The sequence below is a fragment of the Carassius auratus genome, unplaced genomic scaffold (assembly GCF_003368295.1).
Source record: "Carassius auratus strain Wakin unplaced genomic scaffold, ASM336829v1 scaf_tig00215537, whole genome shotgun sequence".
In the NCBI taxonomy this organism is placed as follows: domain Eukaryota; kingdom Metazoa; phylum Chordata; class Actinopteri; order Cypriniformes; family Cyprinidae; genus Carassius; species Carassius auratus.
The window spans coordinates 19,726-44,925 of record NW_020528130.1 but is presented as its reverse complement, the minus strand read 5'-3'; the positions used below and the strand labels follow the sequence as shown (position 1 = coordinate 44,925).

The 25,200-nt window shown below is 41.4% G+C and overlaps 11 non-coding genes across 11 annotated transcripts; 3 read left to right on the top strand and 8 right to left on the bottom strand.

The window, feature by feature from the left end:
• Nucleotides 1–9,168: 9,168 nt before the first annotated feature.
• On the bottom strand, nucleotides 9,169–9,241 carry trnar-acg (transfer RNA arginine (anticodon ACG)). Its single transcript has one exon. It is a non-coding gene; the product is annotated as a tRNA-Arg (tRNA).
• A 139-nt stretch (nucleotides 9,242–9,380) lies between these two features.
• Nucleotides 9,381–9,452, top strand: trnae-cuc (transfer RNA glutamic acid (anticodon CUC)). Its single transcript has one exon. It is a non-coding gene; the product is annotated as a tRNA-Glu (tRNA).
• Nucleotides 9,453–9,556: 104 nt separating this feature from the next.
• Nucleotides 9,557–9,644, bottom strand: trnay-gua (transfer RNA tyrosine (anticodon GUA)). The gene is given in 2 exon segments: nucleotides 9,557–9,592; nucleotides 9,608–9,644. It is a non-coding gene; the product is annotated as a tRNA-Tyr (tRNA).
• Nucleotides 9,645–9,767: 123 nt separating this feature from the next.
• trnae-uuc (transfer RNA glutamic acid (anticodon UUC)) lies at nucleotides 9,768–9,839 on the bottom strand. The gene has a single exon. It is a non-coding gene; the product is annotated as a tRNA-Glu (tRNA).
• A 5,022-nt stretch (nucleotides 9,840–14,861) lies between these two features.
• trnay-gua (transfer RNA tyrosine (anticodon GUA)) lies at nucleotides 14,862–14,949 on the bottom strand. The gene is given in 2 exon segments: nucleotides 14,862–14,897; nucleotides 14,913–14,949. It is a non-coding gene; the product is annotated as a tRNA-Tyr (tRNA).
• A 123-nt stretch (nucleotides 14,950–15,072) lies between these two features.
• On the bottom strand, nucleotides 15,073–15,144 carry trnae-uuc (transfer RNA glutamic acid (anticodon UUC)). The gene has a single exon. It is a non-coding gene; the product is annotated as a tRNA-Glu (tRNA).
• A 5,662-nt stretch (nucleotides 15,145–20,806) lies between these two features.
• trnae-cuc (transfer RNA glutamic acid (anticodon CUC)) lies at nucleotides 20,807–20,878 on the top strand. The gene has a single exon. It is a non-coding gene; the product is annotated as a tRNA-Glu (tRNA).
• An 894-nt stretch (nucleotides 20,879–21,772) lies between these two features.
• trnay-gua (transfer RNA tyrosine (anticodon GUA)) lies at nucleotides 21,773–21,860 on the bottom strand. Its single transcript is given in 2 exon segments — nucleotides 21,773–21,808; nucleotides 21,824–21,860. It is a non-coding gene; the product is annotated as a tRNA-Tyr (tRNA).
• A 124-nt stretch (nucleotides 21,861–21,984) lies between these two features.
• trnae-uuc (transfer RNA glutamic acid (anticodon UUC)) lies at nucleotides 21,985–22,056 on the bottom strand. The gene has a single exon. It is a non-coding gene; the product is annotated as a tRNA-Glu (tRNA).
• Nucleotides 22,057–24,676: 2,620 nt separating this feature from the next.
• On the bottom strand, nucleotides 24,677–24,749 carry trnah-aug (transfer RNA histidin (anticodon AUG)). Its single transcript has one exon. It is a non-coding gene; the product is annotated as a tRNA-His (tRNA).
• A 144-nt stretch (nucleotides 24,750–24,893) lies between these two features.
• trnae-cuc (transfer RNA glutamic acid (anticodon CUC)) lies at nucleotides 24,894–24,965 on the top strand. The gene has a single exon. It is a non-coding gene; the product is annotated as a tRNA-Glu (tRNA).
• The last annotated feature ends 235 nt before the right edge of the window (nucleotides 24,966–25,200 follow it).

The following is a 25,200-nucleotide window of genomic DNA, read 5'->3' as shown; positions in this document are numbered from 1 at the left end:
GTTAGGCTGCACTATTTAATTGCATGCAATTGTCATGCATGTCTCGTCAGTAAAGCTGGTTCTGTGATTAGCGGTGATTAGCGGTTGATGTCAATAACCTGCTTTCAAATGAGCCGCACTTAATACAGAGCCGTAGTTCGCTGACAAGCTATGCAATATCGCGTTCATAACCGCATGAGATTCTTCTGCGATTTTGAATGCAATAATGCACCACTTGTCAGCGAACTACGGCTCTGGTTATTAAGTGTGGCTACATTTGAAAGCATATCCTTCTGACAGAGACAGTTCTAGAGTAAGTGGTAGCAGAGATCAATATATCAAAGAAAATACAGAAGTGATCAGATAGTGCTACGTCCTTAATAACAATGAATGAAATGTTTAGAGCCCTACTGATGATTACATCTAGAGTGTGTCCACCTTTGTGTGGGTCCATGCACATGCTGAATCAAGTCAAAGGTATTTAGAACTGTTATCATTCTTTGGTAGTTTTGTTTCTGCATTGTCTATGTGAAAATTAAAATCCCCTGCATTAGCAAAACAGTCAAACTCTGAGGAAATCCTTTATAACGTTTCTGTTACCTCAACAAAATGCTGAAGAGTATTTGGAGGCCTGTAAATAATAAAAAGAATGTGTTGAGCACCTTTTAGCACAATCCCTAATATTCAAAAGACAAGTCATGACCAAATGACACTGTTTGCATTGATAGACATCTTTAAATAGAGCCAGCTACACCCCCACCTCTCCTAACAGTCCTGCAAACACTCATGGAAGTGAAGTTAGGAAGGACTGCTTCATTGAGGACTGTTGAACTGCAGCTGTCCTCTAGCCATGTTCATTTAGAAACATAAAATCCTAATTGGTTTGTGGTTATAAAGTCATTGATTACAAAAATGATTAAATTTTTTAGTGAGCGAATGTTTAAAGATGCTAACTTGATGGCAGTGCTTTATGTCATACATCAGTTTTAGTTTGATGCATATTAGATGAGTTTGCCCTTCGGCTTAAGATGGCCTTAAACTTTCTGTCACATGATAAAAGTGAAATCGAGAAAGCTACAGGCACACTGGGTTCCCACTTGTTCTTTAAACATTGTGAATGTTGCGGTTATTATAGCAGGGACCCGACACATATCACTGAGAGCTTCTATCAGTTGTTTTTGGTTCACCTTCAGCAGATAGAGGGTTTGGGGCCTGCTGTTGCTGCAGCAGTCTGAAGAGCTCTCACAGGAGCAGGGCCCCCAGGCTTTGATGTTTTGGGACCCTGCTGTTTTCTTGTTGACATTTGCGGGCTTGCAGCGAATGAGTGAGAGAGTTTAGTCCAAGCATACACCAATTCTACCATTTTCAGTGAAAAGCACAGAAGTGGAGATGCTGGAGAGAGGAATAATGTGTCTGGTGAGATGGCTTGTGTCTCTGGTGTTTCTTGTGGCTGTGATATGTTGTCTTGGCTTCCCCGGCTGTCTTCAAGAAAGTCATCCTTGAGTGCTGAGTCTTGTATCTGTTTTGATACATCACAGTCTGTCTGTGAGGAGCTCTGAGGGCAGGTCTCTTCCGGGATGGTGTCCATCAGCAGTGCTTTTTGTGGCTGCATGGTGTTATCAGTTGGGAGTGGTCCACTGATGAACGACTGAACTTGGAGTCTTCAAAGTGTTTGAAAGAGTTCACTGAAGTCCTTCTTAAGGATGTTTGACTGCTTTTTGAGAGTATCATTCTTCCCCACATGGATTGATAATTAGATTTGTAGCCTTGTGCTTCATTTTCTGAAGTTCCTTGTTCACATAAGAGACCGTTGCTTGAGGAAGGCAGCATGTTATTGTAGTCCTGCTATGGATGTTTCTGATAATAGAGTCACCCACTATCAGAGTCCTAGGCTCGGCTACGCTCTGAGCTGAATGTCACTGTCTGTTAGTAACGGTGTTAGCTGCTAATCACATTTGGGGATTCCTCACCCGCATTCATTAATTCTTCAAATCTGTTTTCAAGATGTATAGTGGGAGGTAGAATACTGGTATTTACAAGCCTTGTCATAGTTGAATCTGGGGTAGAGAAAGCTACGGCAGCAATACGAGAAACTCATGACAATCTGATGTCTTGTGTTCCTCTGGGTCTTGCACCCTGTTTGTGCCATCGATTAGTGTGATGATCCGTTTCGACTTGTTCCTCTACACTTGGTACAAACTGTTGAGATTCAGAAGATTCATGGGACTCACCGGCTGTATGCTGAGAGGGTCCATGACGACAGTGTGCTGAGTGTTTCGCCTGTTTTGGAAGTCCAGCAAGTAACTTTGTTTCAAGAATCACAATTCTTTGTAGAAGTTTGCAGCAGTTCATGCAACAAGTAGATCCAACCGGAGGCATTTTCTCTCTCTTCCATTTGAATGTAGGCAGTTGTTTTCCCATCTCCAGAATGTAAGCTGCTGGCAGTGGGAGGCAAAGTCTTCTTTTGTAGTATTATTCCAGTCAAAAAAAGTTTTTAGTTTTAGCGTTTGTGCCAAAAATATTTTGTTTGAGCACTGTGCTGATCTGCTGAAGTAAAAAATCGTAGAAAAATCTGAGAAAAGTACAGAAATAATAAGCGAAGCGCAGAACAGTAGGCTAGAACGTCCGAACGGTAGCAAAGCCAGAACCGCAACAAACTCAACTTTAACATGCATCTGTTCGATTGTGATGCCTTGCTCACTGACATGCTTGCGCACAAATCATGGCCACGCACTAGCTCATAAGGATCTACAATCATAATTATAATAAGTTAATAAGAATGCTTAAATTAGTTCTAGGCTTGTAGACAGTTATATATGAAGAGTTCAGATGGAAAGTGCGATCATTTTCTTCTAAAATAATTATTTTCTCATCTTCCTATGTTTATGTTCAGTATTTCACTTTATTGGGAAAGAAAAGAAACTGTTTATTGCTATTAAAGTGAAATTAAACGGTACTAGGTTTTTGCAGCTGAATTTTACATCTAAAATCAATTTGCACTATTTGAAAATAATATTTTCTTTTAAAATGTGCACTCTCACTCTTATTCGTATGTTTAATAGTCGAAAACGCAAATGTCTATTGTCACATTTATTTTATGTTTTACATGAATCATTAACCTATCGCATTTTTTCAATTCAAAAGGGCGAAATTTCATAAAAGGTTGAGTAGTTTGCATCTCTAGATAGTCTATTATGTTTGGTCGCTGAACATTTCAATCATAAAACAGTTCTCTAATACCGTAGGCTACTGCTTACATTTTTCCACAAACTCTAGTTATGTTGTGACAGTAAGACCCACATTCTTTGATGTGATTGGCCATCTCGACCACTGAGGCAGACCAGCCTAGAGCCTTGCACGGACCTCAAATTTAAACCCTATCCCTAGACCTAGATTTTTTTTTTTAATGGCCAAGCGGCCAGTGCCAGACAGTGAACCTATGGATCAGTTTAGCCTTCTTAAATCATCACGACTTGCCTAAAATAAAATCTATAGATATATAAAACAGTTCAAGTATGTTTAAAAATTAAACCTAGATAAATGTGCGCTATATCCAGTAGTTTGTGCGGAGAGTGCAAGCAAAAGCGTGCTGGCCAAAGCAATCACTTGCATTTTTTTCAGTGGATATGCAGTAATTTTTGCTCATAAAGGTAAGAGTAATACATCATTCGTAACTGTAAATTGTCTACTTTTATTTGTGTGCAATCACATTATCAACAAATCGTTGTGCTTTTATAAAAAAAAAAGAAAATAGTCATGATGCGCTTTCTACCGTCTCGTCTTGAACAGGAGCACTTAACAAAAATGAACCAAAGCTCAGTGAATACATGACTCACGGACGTGACAAATATATCTATAGAAAACTTTAAATGACTACTTAACAAAATACAACACATCAGAAACAAAAACTCATTCATTATAAAGATAATCCATAAAGATGAACTTTTCTCTTAAGGCTTGTAAAATGAAGAGTTGGCGAGTCAGGATTAGCAACATCATCCTTGCTACACCAACTCAGAAAACTATTTATTAGTAAATAATTCAATCTCATTCCTATTTACCCCATGACTCATTTATGGTAATAATTTTTTGAAGATGCTTTATGTCAAGCTTAAGCCTATTGCGTGCATTTAAAAGCAGAACACTGTGATGCTGCGGGACACTTAACACTGTTAAGCCGCTATTGACAGTCATGTTAGCACGGTCTCGTGTTGTTTCCCTCAGTGCGGCAATTTTTTCATCACTAATTGATGGATGTCTTAAATATAAAAATAAGGAGAAGCCTTAAACAGGCCTAAGGACAGCCCGCATCTGAACTATGATGTGGAAATTGGCCCGAAACCCGGCCTGGAGTGTAAAAAAAGTCAGGGTGAAATGCAGGGCTCTAGACCATTTAAAAGTTAAACTTTATAACTTTTTGTCGTCCTATCAACAAACAACTTTACTCATTCTTATACTTAGAGTCTTGTACTGTCTATCCGCTATGACTATTTTAGTCTACCAAAGGACAAGATGGGTGGAAAAAATAGTAATAAAAATTAGATATAAATGACATAAAATGCAGGCCAGGAACGAGGCCCTCTAGAGGTGTGAGGCCTAGTGAAGTTGCACACTTTGCACAGCCCTTGCGACGGTACTGTGCACCAGACAGGGTGGGTGGAGGTGGCAGGAAAAAAAGAAAGATGTTAATAAAATGTATGTTAATGTTTTCAAAACTATTCAGTTCCAATAATGTTGATGTTAAAATGTAATTATTTTGTAAATGTTCTGTTCCATGTTAAATGTAAATGATACAACATGTGAATAAATAAATCATATTTGTTATAATCCAGTTCATCTCTTAGTCATTTTTCTGATAAAACCACAAAACATTTGTGTATTCCATTTTCAGACAGTCTGACGTTAGATTCTGACGTCAAAAAGATTTTCATTTTCATCCAAAATGCAACGTCTGACCAACGTAGCAGACTGACGTCAGTCTGACGTTGGGTTCAGATGTCAACCAGATTTTCATTTTGATCCAAAATGCAATATCTGACTAACGTTGGAGATTGACGTCTGTCTGACGTTGGGTTCTGACGTCAACCAGATTTTCATCCGAAATGCAACGTCTGACCAACGTAGCAGACTGACGTCAGTCTGACGTTGGGTTCAGACGTCAACCAGATTTTCATTTTGATCCAAAATGCAATATCTGACTAACGTTGGAGATTGACGTCAGTCTGATGTTGGGTTCTGACGTCAACCAGATTTTCATCCGAAATGCAACGTCTGACCAACGTAGCAGACTGACGTCAGTCTGACGTTGGGTTCGGACGTCAACCAGATTTTCATCCCAAATGCAACGTCTGACCAACGTAGCAGACTGACGTCAGTCTGACGTTGGGTTCGGACGTCAACCAGATTTTCATTTTCATCCAAAATGCAACGTCTGACCAACGTTAGAGATCGACGTCAGCCTGACGTTGGGTTCTGACCTAAACCAGATTTTAATTTTCATCCAAAATTCAACGTCTGACCAACGTTGGAGATCAACGTCAGCCTGACGTTGGGTTCTGACGTCAACCAGATTTTCATTTTCATCCAAAATGCAACGTCTGACCAACGTTAGAGATCGACGTCAGCCTGACATTGGGTTCTGACGTCAACCAGATTTTCATTTTCATCCAAAATGCAACGTCTAACCAACGTTAGAAATCGGCGTCAGCCTGACGTTGGGTTCTGACGTCAACCAGATTTTCATTTTCATTCAAAATGCAACGTCTGACCAACGTTGGAGATCGACGTCAGTCTGACGTTGGGTTCTGACGTCAACCATATTTTCATTTTCATCCAAAATGCAACGTCTGACCAACGTTAGAAATCGACATCAGCCTGACGTTGGGTTCTGACGTCAACCAGATTTTCATTTTCATCCAAAATGCAACGTCTGACCAACGTTGGAGATCGACGTCAGCCTGACGTTGGGTTCTGACGTCAACCAGATTTTCATTTTCATCCAAAATGCAACGTCTAACCAACGTTAGAAATCAACGTCAGCCTGACGTTGGGTTCTGACGTCAACCAGATTTTCATTTTCATCCAAAATTCAACGTCTGACCAACGTTGGAGATCGACGTCATCCTGACGTTGGGTTCTGACGTCAACCAGATTTTCATTTTCATCCAAAATTCAACGTCTGACCAACGTTAGAAATCGACGTCAGTCTGACGTTGGGTTCTGACGTCAACCAGATTTTCATTTTCATCCAAAATTCAACGTCTGACCAACGTTAGAAATCGACGTCAGTCTGACGTTGGTTTCTGACGTCAACCAGATTTTCATTTTCATCCAAAATTCAACGTCTGACCAACGTTAGAAATCGACGTCAGTCTGACGTTGGGTTCTGACGTCAACCAGATTTTCATTTTCATCCAAAATTCAACGTCTGACCAACGTTAGAAATCGACGTCAGTCTGACGTTGGGTTCTGACGTCAACCAGATTTTCATTTTCATCCAAAATTCAACGTCTGACCAACGTTGGAGATCGACGTCAGCCTGACGTTGGGTTCTGACGTCAACCAGATTTTCATATTCATCCAAAATTCAACGTCTGACCAACGTTGGAGATCGACGTCAATATGACGTTGGGTTCTGTCGTCAACCCGATTTTCATTTTCAACCAAATTACAACGTCTGACCAACGTTGGGATCCAATGTCAGCATGACGTTATATTGACGTCCGGTGCCTGCTGGGATAGTTCTGCCCAGACGGTAACGCTGCGACATATAGTTAATATCAGTTATACGCAGAATGCACAATACAAGGAAATGGTCTGTAATATCATCACTTTGAGGTACAATATCTATAGCAGTAAGATTGATTCCATGCGATATAATTAAATCTAGTGTATGATTAAAACGATGAGTGGGCCCGGTGACATTTTGCTTGACTCCAAAGGAGTTTATTAGGTCAGTAAACGCAAGTCCTAATGTATCATTTGCATTATCAACGTGAATATTAAAATCTCCCATGATTAGCGCCTTATCAACTGTAACTAGAAGGTCTGAGAGGAAATCTGCAAATTCTTTCAGGAATTCTGTATACGGCCCTGGTGGTCTATACACAGTAGCCAGAGTAAGAGATACATTAGATTTCTTTTGCATGTCTGACAGAGTAACATTTAGCAGAAGTATTTCAAAAGAGTTAAACCTGTATCCTGTTTTCTGGGTAACATTGAGAATATCACTATATATTGTTGCAACACCCCCGCCACGACCAGTCTGACGGGGCTCATGCTTATAACAGTAGTTTGGTGGAGTAGACTCATTTAGACCAAAGTAATCATTTGGTTTTAGCCAGGTTTCAGTCAAGCAGAGTACATCAAAACTATTATCTGTGATCATTTCATTTACAATAACTGCTTTTGGTGCGAGTGATCTAATATTTATGAGCCCAAACTTTAAAAATTGTTTTTGTTCATTTACTTTACATTTTTCTGGTTTAATTACGATAAGATTTTTTCTAGATCCTACATTATATTTATATTTTGACCTCACTATTCGGGGAACAGACACAGTCTTAATAGGTTTTACAGCGCAAGTACCTTTAGCATTTAAGCGGTTAGAACAAAACTCATCATAATGGTTATTTGAGAATTGTCTTACTAGTCACATGGAGCGAAGTGTCCTGGAGATGTTGTCAGAGAGAAGCTCCGCTCCGATTTTGCTGGGGTGTAATCCATCAGCGCGAAACAGTCTAGGACGCTCCCAGAAAAGATTCCAGTTATTAACAAATAGCAGTTTATGTTCTTTACACCATGACAACAACCATTCATTTAAAGCAAAAAGTCTACTGAACCTTTCGTGTCCTCGTCGATACGTGGGCAGTGGTCCTGACACGACGATCGTCGCCGCGGGCGTCGTGCTGCGAACCGTCTCGATCAGGCTCCTGAAGTCCCTCTTCAGCGTCTCCGTCTGCTGCAGCGTGGTGTCGTTAACCCCGGCGTGAAGCACGACCGCTCTGGGGCTCTCGTCGGCCTTCAGGATCGCGAGTATCTGCGCAGAAACATCGAGAACACGAGCACCAGGCAAACAATGAGTGTGCACTTTACCTTCGGCTAACGTAGCACTTACGTGTCGGACGATGGAGTCTCCGATGATCACAGCGTCGCGTCCTGTCTCGCGGAGGGGAGCGAAGCGGTTCTGGATGGAGAGCTCGAAGGCAGGAGGGGGAGAAGTAGTCGCCCGGGACCCAGCTCGCGTCCTCCGCTGTGGATGCACCCAGGGTCCGTGGTGTCCCGGCGTCGCAGTGAAGGACATCTGGGAAGATCGCGTCCTGGGTGCGCCGGGCCTGCGCAGAGAAACACACGGAGTAGACGTGGTGGGACTGTTAACAGCACGCTGTATACTTACCCCGGACTTGTGAGCGTCAGCCCGGGATGATTCCAGCGCGGCTCTCCGCTCTCTCAGCTGGGCCTGCCTCTGTTCCAGGTCGCGAATCTGCTTCCCCACGGCCTCGAGCTCGAGCTGCACAGAGTGGAGACATTCATCCGCCATTAAAGCAAGTAACAGTGAGTACAGCAGTGGTAATGTGTGAGAATAGAGTATTAGCAATGTAAGCGCAGTTAGCCGCAAACACGCTTGCTGATGCTAACTGGCTAAAAGCTAATAGCGGACCCGGGAGATCAAAATAAAACTAGTGATAGCGAGGCGCTCTGATTGTTTTTGTTGTAGAATACAATAGAGGATATATTCACGCGTTATATAAACGGAAACAATGATGTATAAAATTGATTTTTAAGTTAAAAATAGTCAATGAAAAGAATATAGTGACGGAGCTCAAACGCAGTACAGCCGTCAACATTTGACAGTGAGAGAGAAATGAGAGCACTTTCAGAAATGAGAGCACTTATACCCTTCAATGTAATGAAGCAGTTACAGAGTAGCGATTAAATTGTTCATTCGAAAATCAACTGGCTGCCAGCCTGCAGTTTATTTCCCTGTTAATCGTCGAGCTTATCGGAGTGCTTGTGAGACGAATGGCAATACCAAAGCATGTCCGTGTCTCCCCTAGATATCGGAATGGGTGTGCAGAATATGTCTTTTTTTGGAAAAAAAGAAGAATGACTGGAGATTTGCCTTTTCTTCTGGACTTTGGAGAAAAAAACAACAACAACAAAATAAACCGGTGAAAAACACACACAGAGCGAGCCAGCCAGGAGTCGAACCGAGAATCTTCTGATCCGTAGTCAGACGCGTTATCCATTGCACCACTGGCCCACCGGTAGTAAAAACCCCCGATTGCCAAAGACTTGTTGCTTTTCGATGTGACGGTGGCAAGCATTGATGTCTCCTCATTCTCACCTTGTTGTCAGGAGAACAGCCCACGAGCCCACCAGCCCACCAGCCCACCAGCCCTTCCCTGGTGGTCTAGTGGTTAGGATTCGGCGCTCTCACCGCCGCGGCCCGGGTTTGATTCCCGGTCAGGGAAAGCTCTTTTGCCTTCCAATTGTGGACTGCAAATTCAAGCTCTGCCGATAGCTCTGAGAAAGCCAGCTCCAAACCAAAAAATTTGGTGGGCACTTAAAAAAGACCTCCTTCGAGCCGGAGTCGAACCAGCGACCTAAGGATTGCCAACACTCCAACCTACAGTCCTCCGCTCTACCAGCTGAGCTATCGAAGGGGCAAAGTGCTAGACAGAACCTCGACATATCAGGGTTCTGTAGCTCTAATGCTGGCCAAAAAGTCACTTCTGGTGCAGGAAAATATGCTGGATTTTTGAGGAGGGAAGCAAAAAGAGCATGCATTCCCATACCGGGAGTCGAACCCGGGCCGCCTGGGTGAAAACCAGGAATCCTAACCGCTAGACCATATGGGATTCAGGCACCTTAAAATGGCCATGGGCTTCTGGCGCACTTTCCATACATGTGGTCAAAGTCGGTGCAGGACCTTGTAGTGGCCTGTTGCTTTAGGTCTGTGACTGTAACAATGTGATAATAATTTGGCAAAACAAGAATTATCCAAAAGGAGGGTTTTCTGAATTATATAGTGTTGGAGGCATTCAGGGGATCTGTTTTTTTACTGCTTGTTGATCTGTTTGTTGACTCACCCATGGTTCAGTTTTTTTGGCCAGAATCCTGGGATTGCTGAATTTATACCTCGAACTGGTAATTAAGGTCTTGTCCAGGTGAAAATACTTGTGTCATGCATCTGAAAACACACATGGCAACCGTTATCTAGAGGAAAAACTGCCTATCGTCGGTCTGTCAAGGTACCAAACTGACATATTGTGAGGTTAATAATGAAAGTGAGACCAATTTTTAATCCGCAAAATTGCTGATTATTCGCTCGTTTAGTTTAATGCAGATTACAAATTATTCTCAATGTCCAGGTGGCAATTAGTGATAAGGCTTCAAAATGGCAAGCCTGTGACATCAAAACCACATGGCATTATTCAATTCAATTCAATTCAATTCAATTCAAGTTTATTTGTATAGCGCTTTTTACAAAATAAATCGTTACAAAGCAACTTTACAGAAAATTATGTTTCTACAATATTTAGTAGTAGCTAGTAGTTTGTGCACATTTGACAGGATTTTAGAAAAAAAAAATAATAATAATACAAGACGTAGTCAGCTAGACGATGAACTATCAATATTATTAATTAAGTTATTATATGATTCAGTCACACATTTAGCAATAATTGTTAGTTCTGTTTGTTGATTCAAGGTTAGCATCATCTGTGGTCCTCTGAGGGTCAGCATCATCTTTTCTCAGGTGTTCTGGATCCAGACTGGAGCTTGTTTAAATCCTAGTTACCACGGGATGTAAATCCCGTGGCGAAACATAGAAACAAAATACAGACATCATTAGCATAGCTGCTGATCCAATCCAAGTAAAATTAGTTTAACCCAAGCTAATGAATAAAAATGCAACTTTGAACAGATGCAACTACACTCACAATTAAAAAGATACATTATTCGAATGCTTGGCGAAAGAGATGTGTTTTTAATCTAGATTTAAACAGAGAGAGTGTGTCTGAACCCCGAACATTATCAGGAAGGCTATTCCAGAGTTTGGGAGCCAAATGTGAGAAAGCTCTACCTCCTTAAGTGGACTTTGCTATCCTAGGAACTACCAAAAGTCCAGCGTTTTGTGACCTTAGGGTGCGTGATGGGTTGTAACGTGGTAGAAGGCTAGTTAGGTACGCTGGAGCTAAACCATTTAGGGCCTTATAGGTAAGTAATGATAATTTGTAACTGATACGGAACTTAATAGGTAGCCAGTGCAGAGACTGTAAAATTGGGGTAATATGATCATATTTTCTTGACCTCATAAGGACTCTAGCTGCTGCATTTTGGACTACCTGTAGCTTGTTTATTGACGAAGCAGGACAACCACCTAGAAGTGCATTACAATAGTCCAGTCTAGAGGTCATGAATGCATGAACTAGCTTTTCTGCATCAGAAACAGATAACATGTTTCGTAGCTTGGCAATGTTTCTAAGATGGAAGAATGCAGTTTTTGTAACATTGGAAATATGATTTTCAAAAGACAAATTGCTGTCTAATATAACACCCAGATTTCTGACTGTAGAGGAAGTAACAGTACATCCGTCTAGTTGCAGATTGTAATCTACAAGATTATGTGTAGTGTTTTTTGGTCCAATAATTAGTATCTCTGTCTTATCCGAATTTAATTGGAGAAAATTGTGTGTCATCCAATCTTTTACATTTTTAACACACTCTGTTAGCTTAGATAATTGGGAAGTTTCATCTGGTCTCGTTGAGATATATAGCTGAGTATCATCAGCATAACAGTGGAAGCTAATTCCGTATTTTCTAATAATATTACCAAGGGGCAACATATATATTGAAAATAGAAGGGGACCTAGGACGGATCCTTGTGGCACTCCATATTTTACTGATGATAAATGAGATGACTCCCCATTTAAGTAAACAAAATGGTAGCGATCGGACAGGTAGGATCTAAACCATCTTAGAGCCTGCCCTTGAATACCTGTATAGTTTTGTAATCGATCTATGAGTATGTCATGATCTATGGTGTCGAACGCAGCACTAAGATCAAGTAAGACTAGAAATGAGATGCAGCCTTGGTCTGACGCAAGGAGCAGGTCATTTGTAATTTTAACAAGTGCAGTTTCTGTGCTATGGTGGGGCCTAAAACCTGACTGAAATTCTTCATACATATCATTTTTATGCAGGAAGGTGCTCAATTGAGCAGACACAACTTTCTCTAAAATTTTAGACATAAATGGAAGATTTGAAATAGGCCTATAATTTGCCAGTACACTAGGATCTAGTTTTGGTTTCTTAATAAGAGGCTTGATAACCGCCAGCTTGAATGGTTTTGGGACGTGTCCTAAAGTTAACGATGAGTTTATGATATTGAGAAGCGTTTCTTCTGCTACAGGTAACAGCTCTTTCAGTAATTTTGAGGGTACAGGATCTAATAAACATGTTGTTGGTTTAGATACAGTGATAAGTTTATTTAGCTCTTCCTGTCCTATGGTTGTAAAGCACTGCAGTTTATCTTTGGGTGCGATGGATGAAACTGAAGTGTTAGATGCTGTAGAATCTACATTCGCTATTGTATTTCTAATGTTATCTATTTTATCAGTGAAGAAATTCATAAAGTCATTACTATTTAACGTTGGTGGAATATTTGAATCAGGTGGCATCTGGTAATTTGTTAACTTAGCCACTGTGCTAAATAAAAACCTAGGATTGCTTTGGTTATTTTCAATGAGTTTGTGTATATGCTCTGCCCTAGCAGTTTTTAGAGCCTGTCTATAGCTAGACATACTGTTTTTCCATGCAATTCTAAAAACTTCTAAGTTAGTTTTTCTCCATTTGCGTTCAAGACTACGAGTTAATTTCTTGAGAGAGTGAGTATTACTGTTATACCATGGTACAGTACGTTTTTCTCTAACTTTTTTCAATTTGATTGGGGCAACAGCTTCTAATGTATTAGAGAAAATAGTGCCCATGTTGTCAGTAATTTCGTCTAATTCGTGGATATTTTTGGGTACAATTAGCAGTTGAGATAGATCAGGCAGGTTATTTGCGAATCTTTCTTTGGTGGCTGGAACAATAGTTCTGCCCAGACGGTAACGCTGCGACATATAGTTAATATCAGTTATACGCAGCATGCACGATACAAGGAAATGGTCTGTAATATCATCACTTTGAAGTACAATATCTATAGCAGTAAGATCGATTCCATGCGATATAATTAAATCTAGTGTATGATTAAAACGATGAGTGGGCCCGGTGACATTTTGCTTGACTCCAAAGGAGTTTATTAGGTCAGTAAACGCAAGTCCTAATGTATCATTTGCATTATCAACGTGAATATTAAAATCTCCCATGATTAGCGCCTTATCAACTCTAACTAGAAGGTCTGAGAGGAAATCTGCAAATTCTTTCAGGAATTCTGTATACGGCCCTGGTGGTCTATACACAGTAGCCAGAGCAAGAGATACATTAGATTTCTTTTGCATGTCTGACAGAGTAACATTTAGCAGAAGTATTTCAAAAGAGTTAAACCTGTATCCTGTTTTCTGGGTAACATTGAGAATATCACTATATATTGTTGCAACACCCCCGCCACGACCAGTCTGACGGGGCTCATGCTTATAACAGTAGTTTGGTGGAGTAGACTCATTTAGACCAAAGTAATCATTTGGTTTTAGCCAGGTTTCAGTCAAGCAGAGTACATCAAAACTATTATCTGTGATCATTTCATTTACAATAACTGCTTTTGGTGCGAGTGATCTAATATTTATGAGCCCAAACTTTAAAAATTGTTTTTGTTCATTTACTTTACATTTTTCTGGTTTAATTACGATAAGATTTTTTCTAGATCCTACATTATATTTATATTTTGACCTCACTATTCGGGGAACAGACACAGTCTTAATAGGTTTTACAGCGCAAGTACCTTTAGCATTTAAGCGGTTAGAACAAAACTCATCATAATGGTTATTTGAGAATTGTCTTACTAGTCACATGGAGCGAAGTGTCCTGGAGATGTTGTCAGAGAGAAGCTCCGCTCCGATTTTGCTGGGGTGTAATCCATCAGCGCGAAACAGTCTAGGACGCTCCCAGAAGAGATTCCAGTTATTAACAAATAGCAGTTTCTGTTCTTTACACCATGACAACAACCATTCATTTAAAGCAAAAAGTCTACTGAACCTTTCGTGTCCTCGTCGATACGTGGGCAGTGGTCCTGACACGACGATCGTCGCCGCGGGCGTCGTGCTGCGAACCGTCTCGATCAGGCTCCTGAAGTCCCTCTTCAGCGTCTCCGTCTGCCGCAGCGTGGTGTCATTAACCCCGGCGTGAAGCACGACCGCTCTGGGGCTCTCGTCGGCCTTCAGGATCTGCGCAGAAACATCGAGAACACGAGCACCAGGCAAACAATGAGTGTGCACTTTACCTTCGGCTAACGTAGCACTTACGTGTCGGACGATGGAGTCTCCGATGATCACAGCGTCGCGTCCTGTCTCGCGGAGGGGAGCGAAGCGGTTCTGGATGGAGAGCTCGAAGGCAGGAGGGGGAGAAGTAGTCGCCCGGGACCCAGCTCGCGTCCTCCCCTGTGGATGCACCCAGGGTCCATGGGGTCCCGGCGTCGCAGTGAAGGACATCTGGGAAGATCGCGTCCTGGGTGCGCCGGGCCTGCGCTGAGAAACACACGGAGTAGACGTGGTGGGACTGTTAACAGGTTCGATTCCCGGTCAGGGAAAGCTCTTTTGCCTTCCAATTGTGGACTGCGAATTCAAGCTCTGCCGATAGCTCTGAGAAAGCCAGCTCCAAACCAAAAAATGGTGGAAAGCCAGCTCCAAACCAAAAAATTTGGTGGGCACTTAAAAAAGACCTCCTTCGAGCCGGAGTCGAACCAGCGACCTAAGGATTGCCAACACTCCAACCTACAGTCCTCCGCTCTACCAGCTGAGCTATCGAAGGGGCAAAGTGATAGACAGAACCTCGACATATCAGGGTTCTGTAGCTCTAATGCTGGCCAAAAAGTCACTTCTGGTGCAGGAAAATATGCTGGATTTTTGAGGAGGGAAGCAAAAAGAGCATGCATTCCCATACCGGGAGTCGAACCCGGGCCGCCTGGGTGAAAACCAGGAATCCTAACCGCTAGACCATATGGGATTCAGGCACCTTAAAATGGCCATGGGCTTCTGGCGCACTTTCCATACATGTGGTCAAAGTCGGTGCAGGACCTTGTAGTGGCCTGTTGCTTTAGGTCTGTGACTGTAACAATGTGATAATAATTTGGCAAAACAAGAATTATCCAAAAGGAGGGTTTTCTGAATTATATAGTGTTGGAGGCATTCAGGGGATCTGTTTTTTTACTCACCCCGGGGGTTCAGTTTATTTGGGCAGATTCCTGTGATTGCTGAATTGATACCTCAAACTGGTAATTAAGCTCTTGTCCAGGTGAAAATACTCATGTCATCCATTTGAAAACACACAAGGCAACCGTTATCTAGGGGAAAAACTGCCTATCGTCACTCTGTCAAGGTACAAAAATGACATTGTGAGGTTAACAATGAAAGTGAGACAAATTTTTAATCAGCAAAGTTGCTGATTATTTGCTCCTTCAGTTTAACTCAGTTTACAACTTATTCTCAATGTCCAGGTGGCAATTAGTGATAAGGCTTTAAAATGGCAAGCCCATTACATCAAAACCACATGGCATTGCACCCTTCAAAGTAGTAAAGCGGTTACAGAGTAGTGATGAAATTGTTAATTCTAGAATCTACTGGCCCACCAGCCTGCATTTTAATACTACGTTAATCGACCGAGCTTATCGGAGAGATTGTGTGATGAATGGCAATACCGAAGCATGTCCGTGACTCCCCATAGACATCGGAATCTCAATCTATCAGGGTTCTGTAGCTCTACTGCTGTACAAAAAGTCACTTCTGGTGCAGGAAGATGTGCTGGCTTTTTGAGGAGGGAAGCAAAAAGATCAAGCTTTCCCATACCGGGAGTCGACCCCTGGCCGCATAGGAGAAAACCAGGAATCCTAACTGCTAGACCGTATGGGAACTGGCCAGCTTTAACTGGCCACAAGCTTGTGGGCCACTTTCCATAAATGTGGCCAGTGTGGGGGCAGGGTTTTGTAGTGGCCTGTTGCTTTTGGTTTGTGACTGTAACAATGTGATAATAATTTGGCAATACAAGAATCATCCAAAGGGACGGTTTACTGAAATAAATAGTGTTGCATGCATTCAAGGGACATGTTTGTTGACTCACCCATGGTTCAGTTTTTTTGGCCAGAATCCTGGGATTGCTGAATTTATACCTCGAACTGGTAATTAAGGTCTTGTCCAGGTGAAAATACTTGTGTCATGCATCTGAAAACACACATGGCAACCGTTATCTAGAGGAAAAACTGCCTATCGTCGGTCTGTCAAGGTACCAAACTGACATATTTTGAGGTTAATAATGAAAGTGAGACCAATTTTTAATCCGCAAAATTGCTGATTATTCGCTCGTTTAGTTTAATGCAGATTACAAATTATTCTCAATGTCCAGGTGGCAATTAGTGATAAGGCTTCAAAATGGCAAGCCTGTGACATCAAAACCACATGGCATTATACCCTTCAATGTAATGAAGCAGTTACAGAGTAGCGATGAAATTGTTCATTCGAAAATCAACTGGCTGCCAGCCTGCAGTTTATTTCCCTGTTAATCGTCGAGCTTATCGGAGTGCTTGTGAGACGAATGGTAATACCAAAGCATGTCCGTGTCTCCCCTAGATATCGGAATGGGTGTGCAGAATATGTCTTTTTTTGGAAAAAAAGAAGAATGACTGGAGATTTGCCTTTTCTTCTGGACTTTGGAGAAAAAAACAACAACAACAAAATAAACCGGTGAAAAACACACACAGAGCGAGCCAGCCAGGAGTCGAACCTAGAATCTTCTGATCCGTAGTCAGACGCGTTATCCATTGCGCCAAGGCCGGCGCCCATTAGTCGAGGTAAAGATCCTAAAAGACGCACAGGTACGCGAGTTCGCGGCCCGCTCCGACCAGTGATGGAATTCCTGGAATGTGTCCGTTTTGACGCTGCTGATGCACGCGTGCGTAATCATCATTATCCCCCGTAATTTAATCGAACGTAAATTCGTCCCCCGCACTTTAATTTGGGAACTTTCCAGGGTAAACAATAACGTTATGTACGTTTCATTCATACCGGACGCCGGAGGGCGCTCTCTCGCATAAAGTCCAAAAAGGACTCGTAGAAGCACCATCTTGTGACCACTATGTGACGCACGCTACAGGAAATACCTTATATGGACAAAGGCATCCAGCTGGATAAAAAAAGCTGAAATTATTTGACAGATAAAACGTGACTATTCATTGCAAAAATACATGATTTGTGTTTTTGTGCATTTTCATAACAAAATACATGAATAACGCAGCGCTTACTGACACTTTTTTTTCAGTATAATATATTATTTTTACAGTATAATATTATATTATATTATTATATTTTCTGACTTATTCTGGAAGTCCCTGTTTCTTTGTGTGTGTGTTTTACTGTTATGTAATACTGGAATACTTAAAAACATGTTTTTTTTTTGCAACTACAATTACAGTGAGAAATAGGCACAAAAACATTGTGAGTGCAAAGATTAAAAACCCTTTTTATTTGCAAATATAAAGTCATTATATAAAATTATAACAACAGTGCAAATATATATACATTTACAAATATTGTGAGAATACAAATAGGAACAATAAAAATAGTGTGAGGGCAAATATTAACAACCCTTTTAATCTGCATATATATTTTAAAGCCAATAAAACATTTAGAACAGTAATGCAATTTTGTTCAGTATACACCAAAAATGTTTACCACAATAATAAAATTTGTACATATCAGTGTAAAAATATAATAAATATCAAACCAAAGCAAACATTTGCAGTGCAATTTTGACATCAGACTAAGAAAATAATAAGAATTAATAGTAAACAAAGACAAACATTTACCACAGTAGTGCAATTATGACATATTTGCTTAACAAAAAATAGTAAATAAAAAAATAGTTTTTACCACTGTAGTGGACTTTTCATATATTAGCCAAAATAATAATAAAAAACATAAACATACCGTTTATATTATATATCTATCTTGGATGTGCTTGTAAGCACATGCTACCACAGTGAAGCGGGACACCCTCATTCCATCACAGCGCACCGCGTTTGGGTAGAGAGCACAGAGCCTTGTGAAAATGGCCTTCGGTTGCAGTCAGGCCACTGTGCAGGACTGTGAGCCCCAACGAAACACCTGCAAATTACAACAGAATACATATTATTAATGTAAGATTGTTTTCATTGTGTGATCTTATTTTTATTTTACCTTTCCTATGCTGTCTGTTTTGCTTTGTGTTGTCTAAATGTTCATTTATAATATGTGCGCATAGTTATGTTGTCTCTCTTTGTTTTGTTTTTAGATTGATGTTGAAATGTCATATCAATAAATCAGTTCTCTACTGTGTTGTGGAATAATTACAGGGTGTTGTTAGTCAGCCTGTCAGGTTTTTTTCACAATAATGACTGCATATTATCCCACTTATTACATGGCTACTTACTAAAGTACAGTAAAAGACAAATTATTTGACTCAACATGATACAAAATGATTTTAATGATTTAAGAAATGATTGCCTTGTTTCTTCTAAATTAAATATTCCAATGTACAGTTGGAACTGTGTTCATAGCAATGTAACATACTTAGCAACCTAATATATATAGTCAGAATAAAACGTAAATCACAACTAATAATTTATGTTGTAATCAGGCTAAGTTTGAACTTAACAGGCTACAGGAAGATAAGCTAGTCATGAAGGTGTCAGGTTTTACTAATTTAACTAGAAATCCTTACTAAACAAAAAAAGTTGTAGGTGATATTTCAGCCAGTTTCAGATATATTATATATATTTTATATAAAAAATGTGTAGACCCTATGTTTACTAAGCGTAACATACCTTTTGCTGCTCTCCACACCTGGGGCCACAATCTTCTTAGTGGCCCTGAATCGTCCCTGTTTTAGGTTGGTTTGGTTACGTGGTGGGTAAATGGTCTTTTTCTTGTCATACTCCCCCAATGCCTGCCATAGGGAGATGATCTTGATGCACTCTTCTCCCGGCAAAGCCAGACGGTGGTCTCTGAGGCTAACCAAAAACTGCCAATTCCTGCACGGCTCCATACCCCTCAATATTATCAGGTCCAACGTAATCCTAAAATGAAAGATAATTTAGGAACTTTTGATAGCATCAGTGAATACAAATATTCACATGAAAGCACATCCAATGTAACCCAGATTATGCTTACACACATGTAAATGTACCCAAAAAATAAACTGGACCCTTACATCATGTGAAGTGTTCTCTTCCAATGTTGGACGATCCGTTTCTGCAGATAATCGGTCCACTGGGGCAACATTAAAAAGGTAAATATTTATTTTAAATTTGTATTTATGCCTTTCAATGTGATAAATACAAATTTATAGTAAGTGTGATAACAAATACAAAACCTTTATGAATACTTTAGTAAAACTCACAGCTATGTGCTCCAGGAAAGAGTTCTAGATTTGATTGAGTGTGCAGTGAGCTGCTGACAGGAGATGACACTGATGATGGAGGGACCACAAACAGTGATGACGTGGGGCTGGTTGCTGGAGGAGTTGGAGATGATGCTGCAGATGCTGCAGACACTGATGCTTGTGAAGAGGCAGCAGGTGTCCGTTCAGTGTCAAAGGTGGGGACAGTGATGTCCTGAAACTCCTCAAGTTCTGCATAACCTTCATCCACCTCTATACCAACCTCAGTAGTCTCTGACTCTTCAATGGCCAACTTGTAGTCCTGCAGAACTTTACCAGTTTGCTGGTAAAGATATTCCACTCCAATAAGCTCACCTTTAAAATAGTAAAACATTGACAATTAGATAATATACCACAATATTATATTATAACTCAGTTCCTCAGTTTCCTTTGCAAATCATTAGCTAAAGATTAATTAAAGCTGACAACTGGAAGTTGAAGTGCATAGCTTTGGCCACTGTAGTAATTAACATATACATTTAAATCATTAGTTAATATAATGTTATTACTCAACTTATACATTAAAGTACATTTGACTGATAACAATTTATTTATTACTTAATCTATTAATCATATAGAATGTTTATTAGTTGCTGATGTAGTATTCATTAATAAATGGTTTAAGTTAGTCCTTCATGAGTTTACATTAACTCGTGATTATCTGTGCACTCTTGAAGCATGAATTAATGCATATTTGTGCACCAGTATTGTAATTTTATTGATAAAAGACTCACTTACATTGCAAATGTTGGTTAGAAGTTAATCGATGACCGTTATCTCCTTCTTCTTTACCCGTGTTCCTTAAATCTCCGGTAGTTTTAAATGTTATCAATTGATCTACTTACTACGAAGAATCGCGGATGAGGAACGGGCGCTGATTGGCTAATTCGCGGTTACAATACGAGCGCTGATTGGCAAATTCGCGGTTGCGATACGAGCGCTGATTGGCAAATTCGCGGTTGCGATACGAGCGCTGATTGGCTAAAACATAAGTTTCATGGTTGCAGCCGGGAACGTGATTGGCTGTCATAACAAAGAATAACCACGACCTACAGGTGACATGGAGCGCCACTGGCCCACCGATAGTAAAAACCCCAGATTGCCAAAGACTTGTTGCTTTTCGATGTGACGGTGGCAAGCATTGATGTCTCCTCATTCTCACCTTGTTGTCAGGAGAACAGCCCACCAGCCCACCAGCCCTTCCCTGGTGGTCTAGTGGTTAGGATTCGACGCTCTCACCGCCGCGGCCCGGGTTCGATTCCCGGTCAGGGAAAGCTCTTTTGCCTTCCAATTGTGGACTGCGAATTCAAGCGAATTCAAAAAAATGACATTGTGAGGTTAACAATCAAAGTGAGACAAATTTTTAATCAGCAAAGTTGCTGATTATTTGCTCCTTCAGTTTAACTCAGTTTACAACTTATTCTCAATGTCCAGGTGGCAATTAGTGATAAGGCTTTAAAATGCAAGCCCATTACATCAAAAACCACATGGCATTGCACCCTTCAAAGTAGTAAAGCGGTTACAGAGTAGTGATGAAATTGTTAATTCTAGAATCTACTGGCCCACCAGCCTGCATTTTAATACTACGTTAATCGACCGAGCTTATCGGAGAGATTGTGTGATGAATGGCAATACCGAAGCATGTCCGCGACTCCCATAGACATCGGAACCTCAATCTATCAGGGTTCTGTAGCTCTACTGCTGTACAAAAAGTCACTTCTGGTGCAGGAAGATGTGCTGGCTTTTTGAGGAGGGAAGCAAAAAAGATCAAGCTTTCCCATACCGGGAGTCGACCCTGGCCGCATAGGAGAAAACCAGGAATCCTAACTGCTAGACCGTATGGGAACTGGCAGCTTAAACTGGCCACAAGCTTGTGGGCACTTTCCATAAATGTGGCCGTGTGGTGGGGGCAGGGTTTTGTAGTGGCCTGTTGCTTTTGGTTTGTGACTGTAACAATGTGATAATAATTTGGCAAAACAAGAATCATCCGGCGCTCTCACCGCCGCGGCCGGGTTCGATTCCCGGTCAGGGAAAGCTCTTTTGCCTTCCAATTGTGGACTGCGAATTCAAGCTCTGCCGATAGCTGTGAGAAAGCCAGCTCCAAACCAAAAAATGGTGGAAAGCCAGCTCCAAACCAAAAAATTTGGTGGGCACTTAAAAAAAGACCTCCTTCGAGCCGGAGTCGAACCAGCGACCTAAGGATTGCCAACACTCCAACCTACAGTCCTCCGCTCTACCAGCTGAGCTATCGAAGGGGCAAAGTGCTAGACAGAACCTCGACAAATCAGGGTTCTGTAGCTCTAATGCTGGCCAAAAAGTCACTTCTGGTGCAGGAAAATATGCTGGATTTTTGAGGAGGGAAGCAAAAAGGAGCATGCATTCTCATACCGGGAGTCGAACCCGGGCCGCCTGGGTGAAAACCAGGAATCCTAACCGCTAGACCATATGGGATTCAGGCACCTTAAACTGGCCATGGGCTTCTGGCGCACTTTCCATACATGTGGTCAGAGTGGGTGCAGAAACCTTGTAGTAGCCTGTTGCTTTAGGTCTGTGACTGTAACAATGTGATAATAATTTGGCAAAACAAGAATTATCCAAAAGGAGGGTTTTCTGAATTATATAGTGTTGTAGGCATTCAGGGGATCTGTTTTTTTACTCACCCCGGGGGTTCAGTTTATTGGGCAGATTCCTGTGATTGCTGAATTGATACCTCAAACTGGTAATTAAGCTCTTGTCCAGGTGAAAATACTCATGTCATCCATTTGAAAACACACAAGGCAACCGTTATCTAGGGGAAAAACTGCCTATCGTCACTTCTGTCAAGGTACTAAAATGACATTGTGAGGTTAACAATGAAAGTGAGACAAATTTTTAATCAGCAAAGTTGCTGATTATTTGCTCCTTCAGTTTAACTCAGTTTACAACTTATTCTCAATGTCCAGGTGGCAATTAGTGATAAGGCTTTAAAATGGCAAGCCCATTACACCAAACCACATGGCATTGCACCCTTCAAAGTAGTAAAGCGGTTACAGAGTAGTGATGAAATTGTTAATCTAGAATCTACTGGGCCCACCAGCCTGCATTTTAATACTAACGTTAATCGACGAGCTTATCGGAGAGATTGTGTGATGAATGGCAATACCGAAGCATGTCCGCGACTCCCCATAGACATCGGAACCTCAATCTATCAGGGTTCTGTAGCTCTACTGCTGTACAAAAAGTCACTTCTGGTGCAGGAAGATGTGCTGGCTTTTTGAGGAGGGAAGCAAAAAGATCAGAGCTTTCCCATACCGGGAGTCGACCCCTGGCCGCATAGGAAGAAAACCAGGAATCCTAACTGCTAGACCGTATGGGAACTGGCCAGCTTTAACTGCCACAAGCTTGTGGGCCACTTTTCCATAAATGTGGCCCAGTGTGGGGGCAGGGTTTTGTAGTGGCCTGTTGCTTTTGGTTGTGACTGTAACAATGTGATAATAATTTGGCAATACAAGAATCATCCGAAGGGACGGTTTACTGAAATAAATAGTGTTGCCATGCATTCAAGGGACATGTTTGTTGACTCACCCATGGTTCAGTTTTTTGGCCAGAATCCTGGGATTGCTGAATTTATACTCGAACTGGTAATTAAGTCTTGTCCAGGTGAAAATACTTGTGTCATGCATCTGAAAACACACATGGCAACCGTTATCTAGAGGAAAAACTGCCTATCGTCGGTCTGTCAAGGTACAAAACTGACATATTGTGAGGTTAATAATGAAAGTGAGACCAATTTTTAATCCGCAAAATTGCTGATTATTCGCTCGTTTAGTTTAATGCAGATTACAAATTATTCTCAATGTCCAGGTGGCAATTAGTGATAAGGCTTCAAAATGGCAAGCCTGTGACATCAAAACCACATGGCATTATACCCTTCAATGTAATGAAGCAGTTACAGAAAAGGAGCATGCATTCTCATACCGGGAGTCGAACCCGGCCGCCTGGGTGAAAACCAGGAATCCTAAACGCTAGACCATATGGGATTCAGACACCTTAAACTGGCCATGGGCTTCTGGCGCACTTTCCATACATGTGGTCAGAGTGGGTGCAGAACCTTGTAGTAGCCTGTTGCTTTAGGTCTGTGACTGTAACAATGTGATAATAATTTGGCAAAACAAGAATTATCCAAAAGGAGGGTTTTCTGAATTATATAGTGTTGTAGGCATTCAGGGGATCTGTTTTTTTACTCACCCGGGGGTTCAGTTTAAGCTTGTGGGCCACTTTCCATAAATGTGGCCAGTGTGGGGGCAGGGTTTTGTAGTGGCTGTTGCTTTTGGTTTGTGACTGAACAATGTGATAATATTTGGCAATACAAGAATCATCCGAAGGGACGGTTTTACTGAAATAAAATAGTGTTGCATGCATTCAAGAGGCATGTTTGTTGACTCACCATGGTTCAGTTTTTTTGGCCAGAATCCTGGGATTTGCTGATTTATACCTCGAACTGGCAACTAAGGTCTTGTCCAGGTGAAAATACTTGTGTCATGCATCTGAAAACACACATGGCAACCGTTATCTAGAGGAAAAACTGCCTATCGTCGGTCTGTCAAGGTACAAAAACTGACATATTGTGAGGTTAATAATGAAAGTGAGACCAATTTTTTAATCCGCAAAAATTGCTGATTATTCGCTCGTTTAGTTTAATGCAGATTACAAATTATTCTCAATGTCCAGGTGGCAATTAGTGATAAGGCTTTCAAAATGGCAAGCCTGTGACATCAAAACCACATGGCATTATACCCTTCAATGTAATGAAGCAGTTACAGAGTAGCGATGAAATTGTTCATTCGAAAATCAACTGGCTGCCAGCCTGCAGTTTATTTCCCTGTTAATCGTCGAGCTTATCGGAGTGCTTGTGAGACGAATGGCAATACCAAAGCATGTCCGTGTCTCCCCTAGATATCGGAATGGGTGTGCAGAATATGTCTTTTTTTTGGAAAAAAAAGAAGAATGCCTGGAGATTTGCCTTTTCTTCTGGACTTTGGAGAAAAAAACAACAACAACAAAAATAAACTGGTGAAAAACACGCACAGAGCGAGCCAGCCAGGAGTCGAACCTAGAATCTTCTGATCCATAGTCAGACGCGTTATCCATTGCGCCACTGGCCCACCAATAGTAAAAACCCCGATTGCCAAAGACTTGTTGCTTTTCGATGTGACGGTGGCAAGCATTGATATCTCCTCATTCTCACCTTGTTGTCAGCAGAACAGCCCACCAGCCACCAGCCCACCAGCCACCAGCCCACCAGCCCTTCCCTGGTGGTCTAGTGGTTAGGATTCGGCGCTCTCACCGCCGCGGCCCGGGTTCGATTCCCGGTCAGGGAAAGCTCTTTTGCCTTCCAATTGTGGACTGCGAATTCAAGCTCTGCCGATAGCTGTGAGAAAGCCAGCTCCAAACCAAAAAATGGTGGAAAGCCAGCTCCAAACCAAAAAATTTGGTGGGCACTTAAAAAAAGACCTCCTACAAGCCGGAATCGAACCAGCGACCTAAGGATTGCCAACACTCCAACCTACAGTCCTCCGCTCTACCAGCTGAGCTATCGAAGGGGCAAAGTGCTAG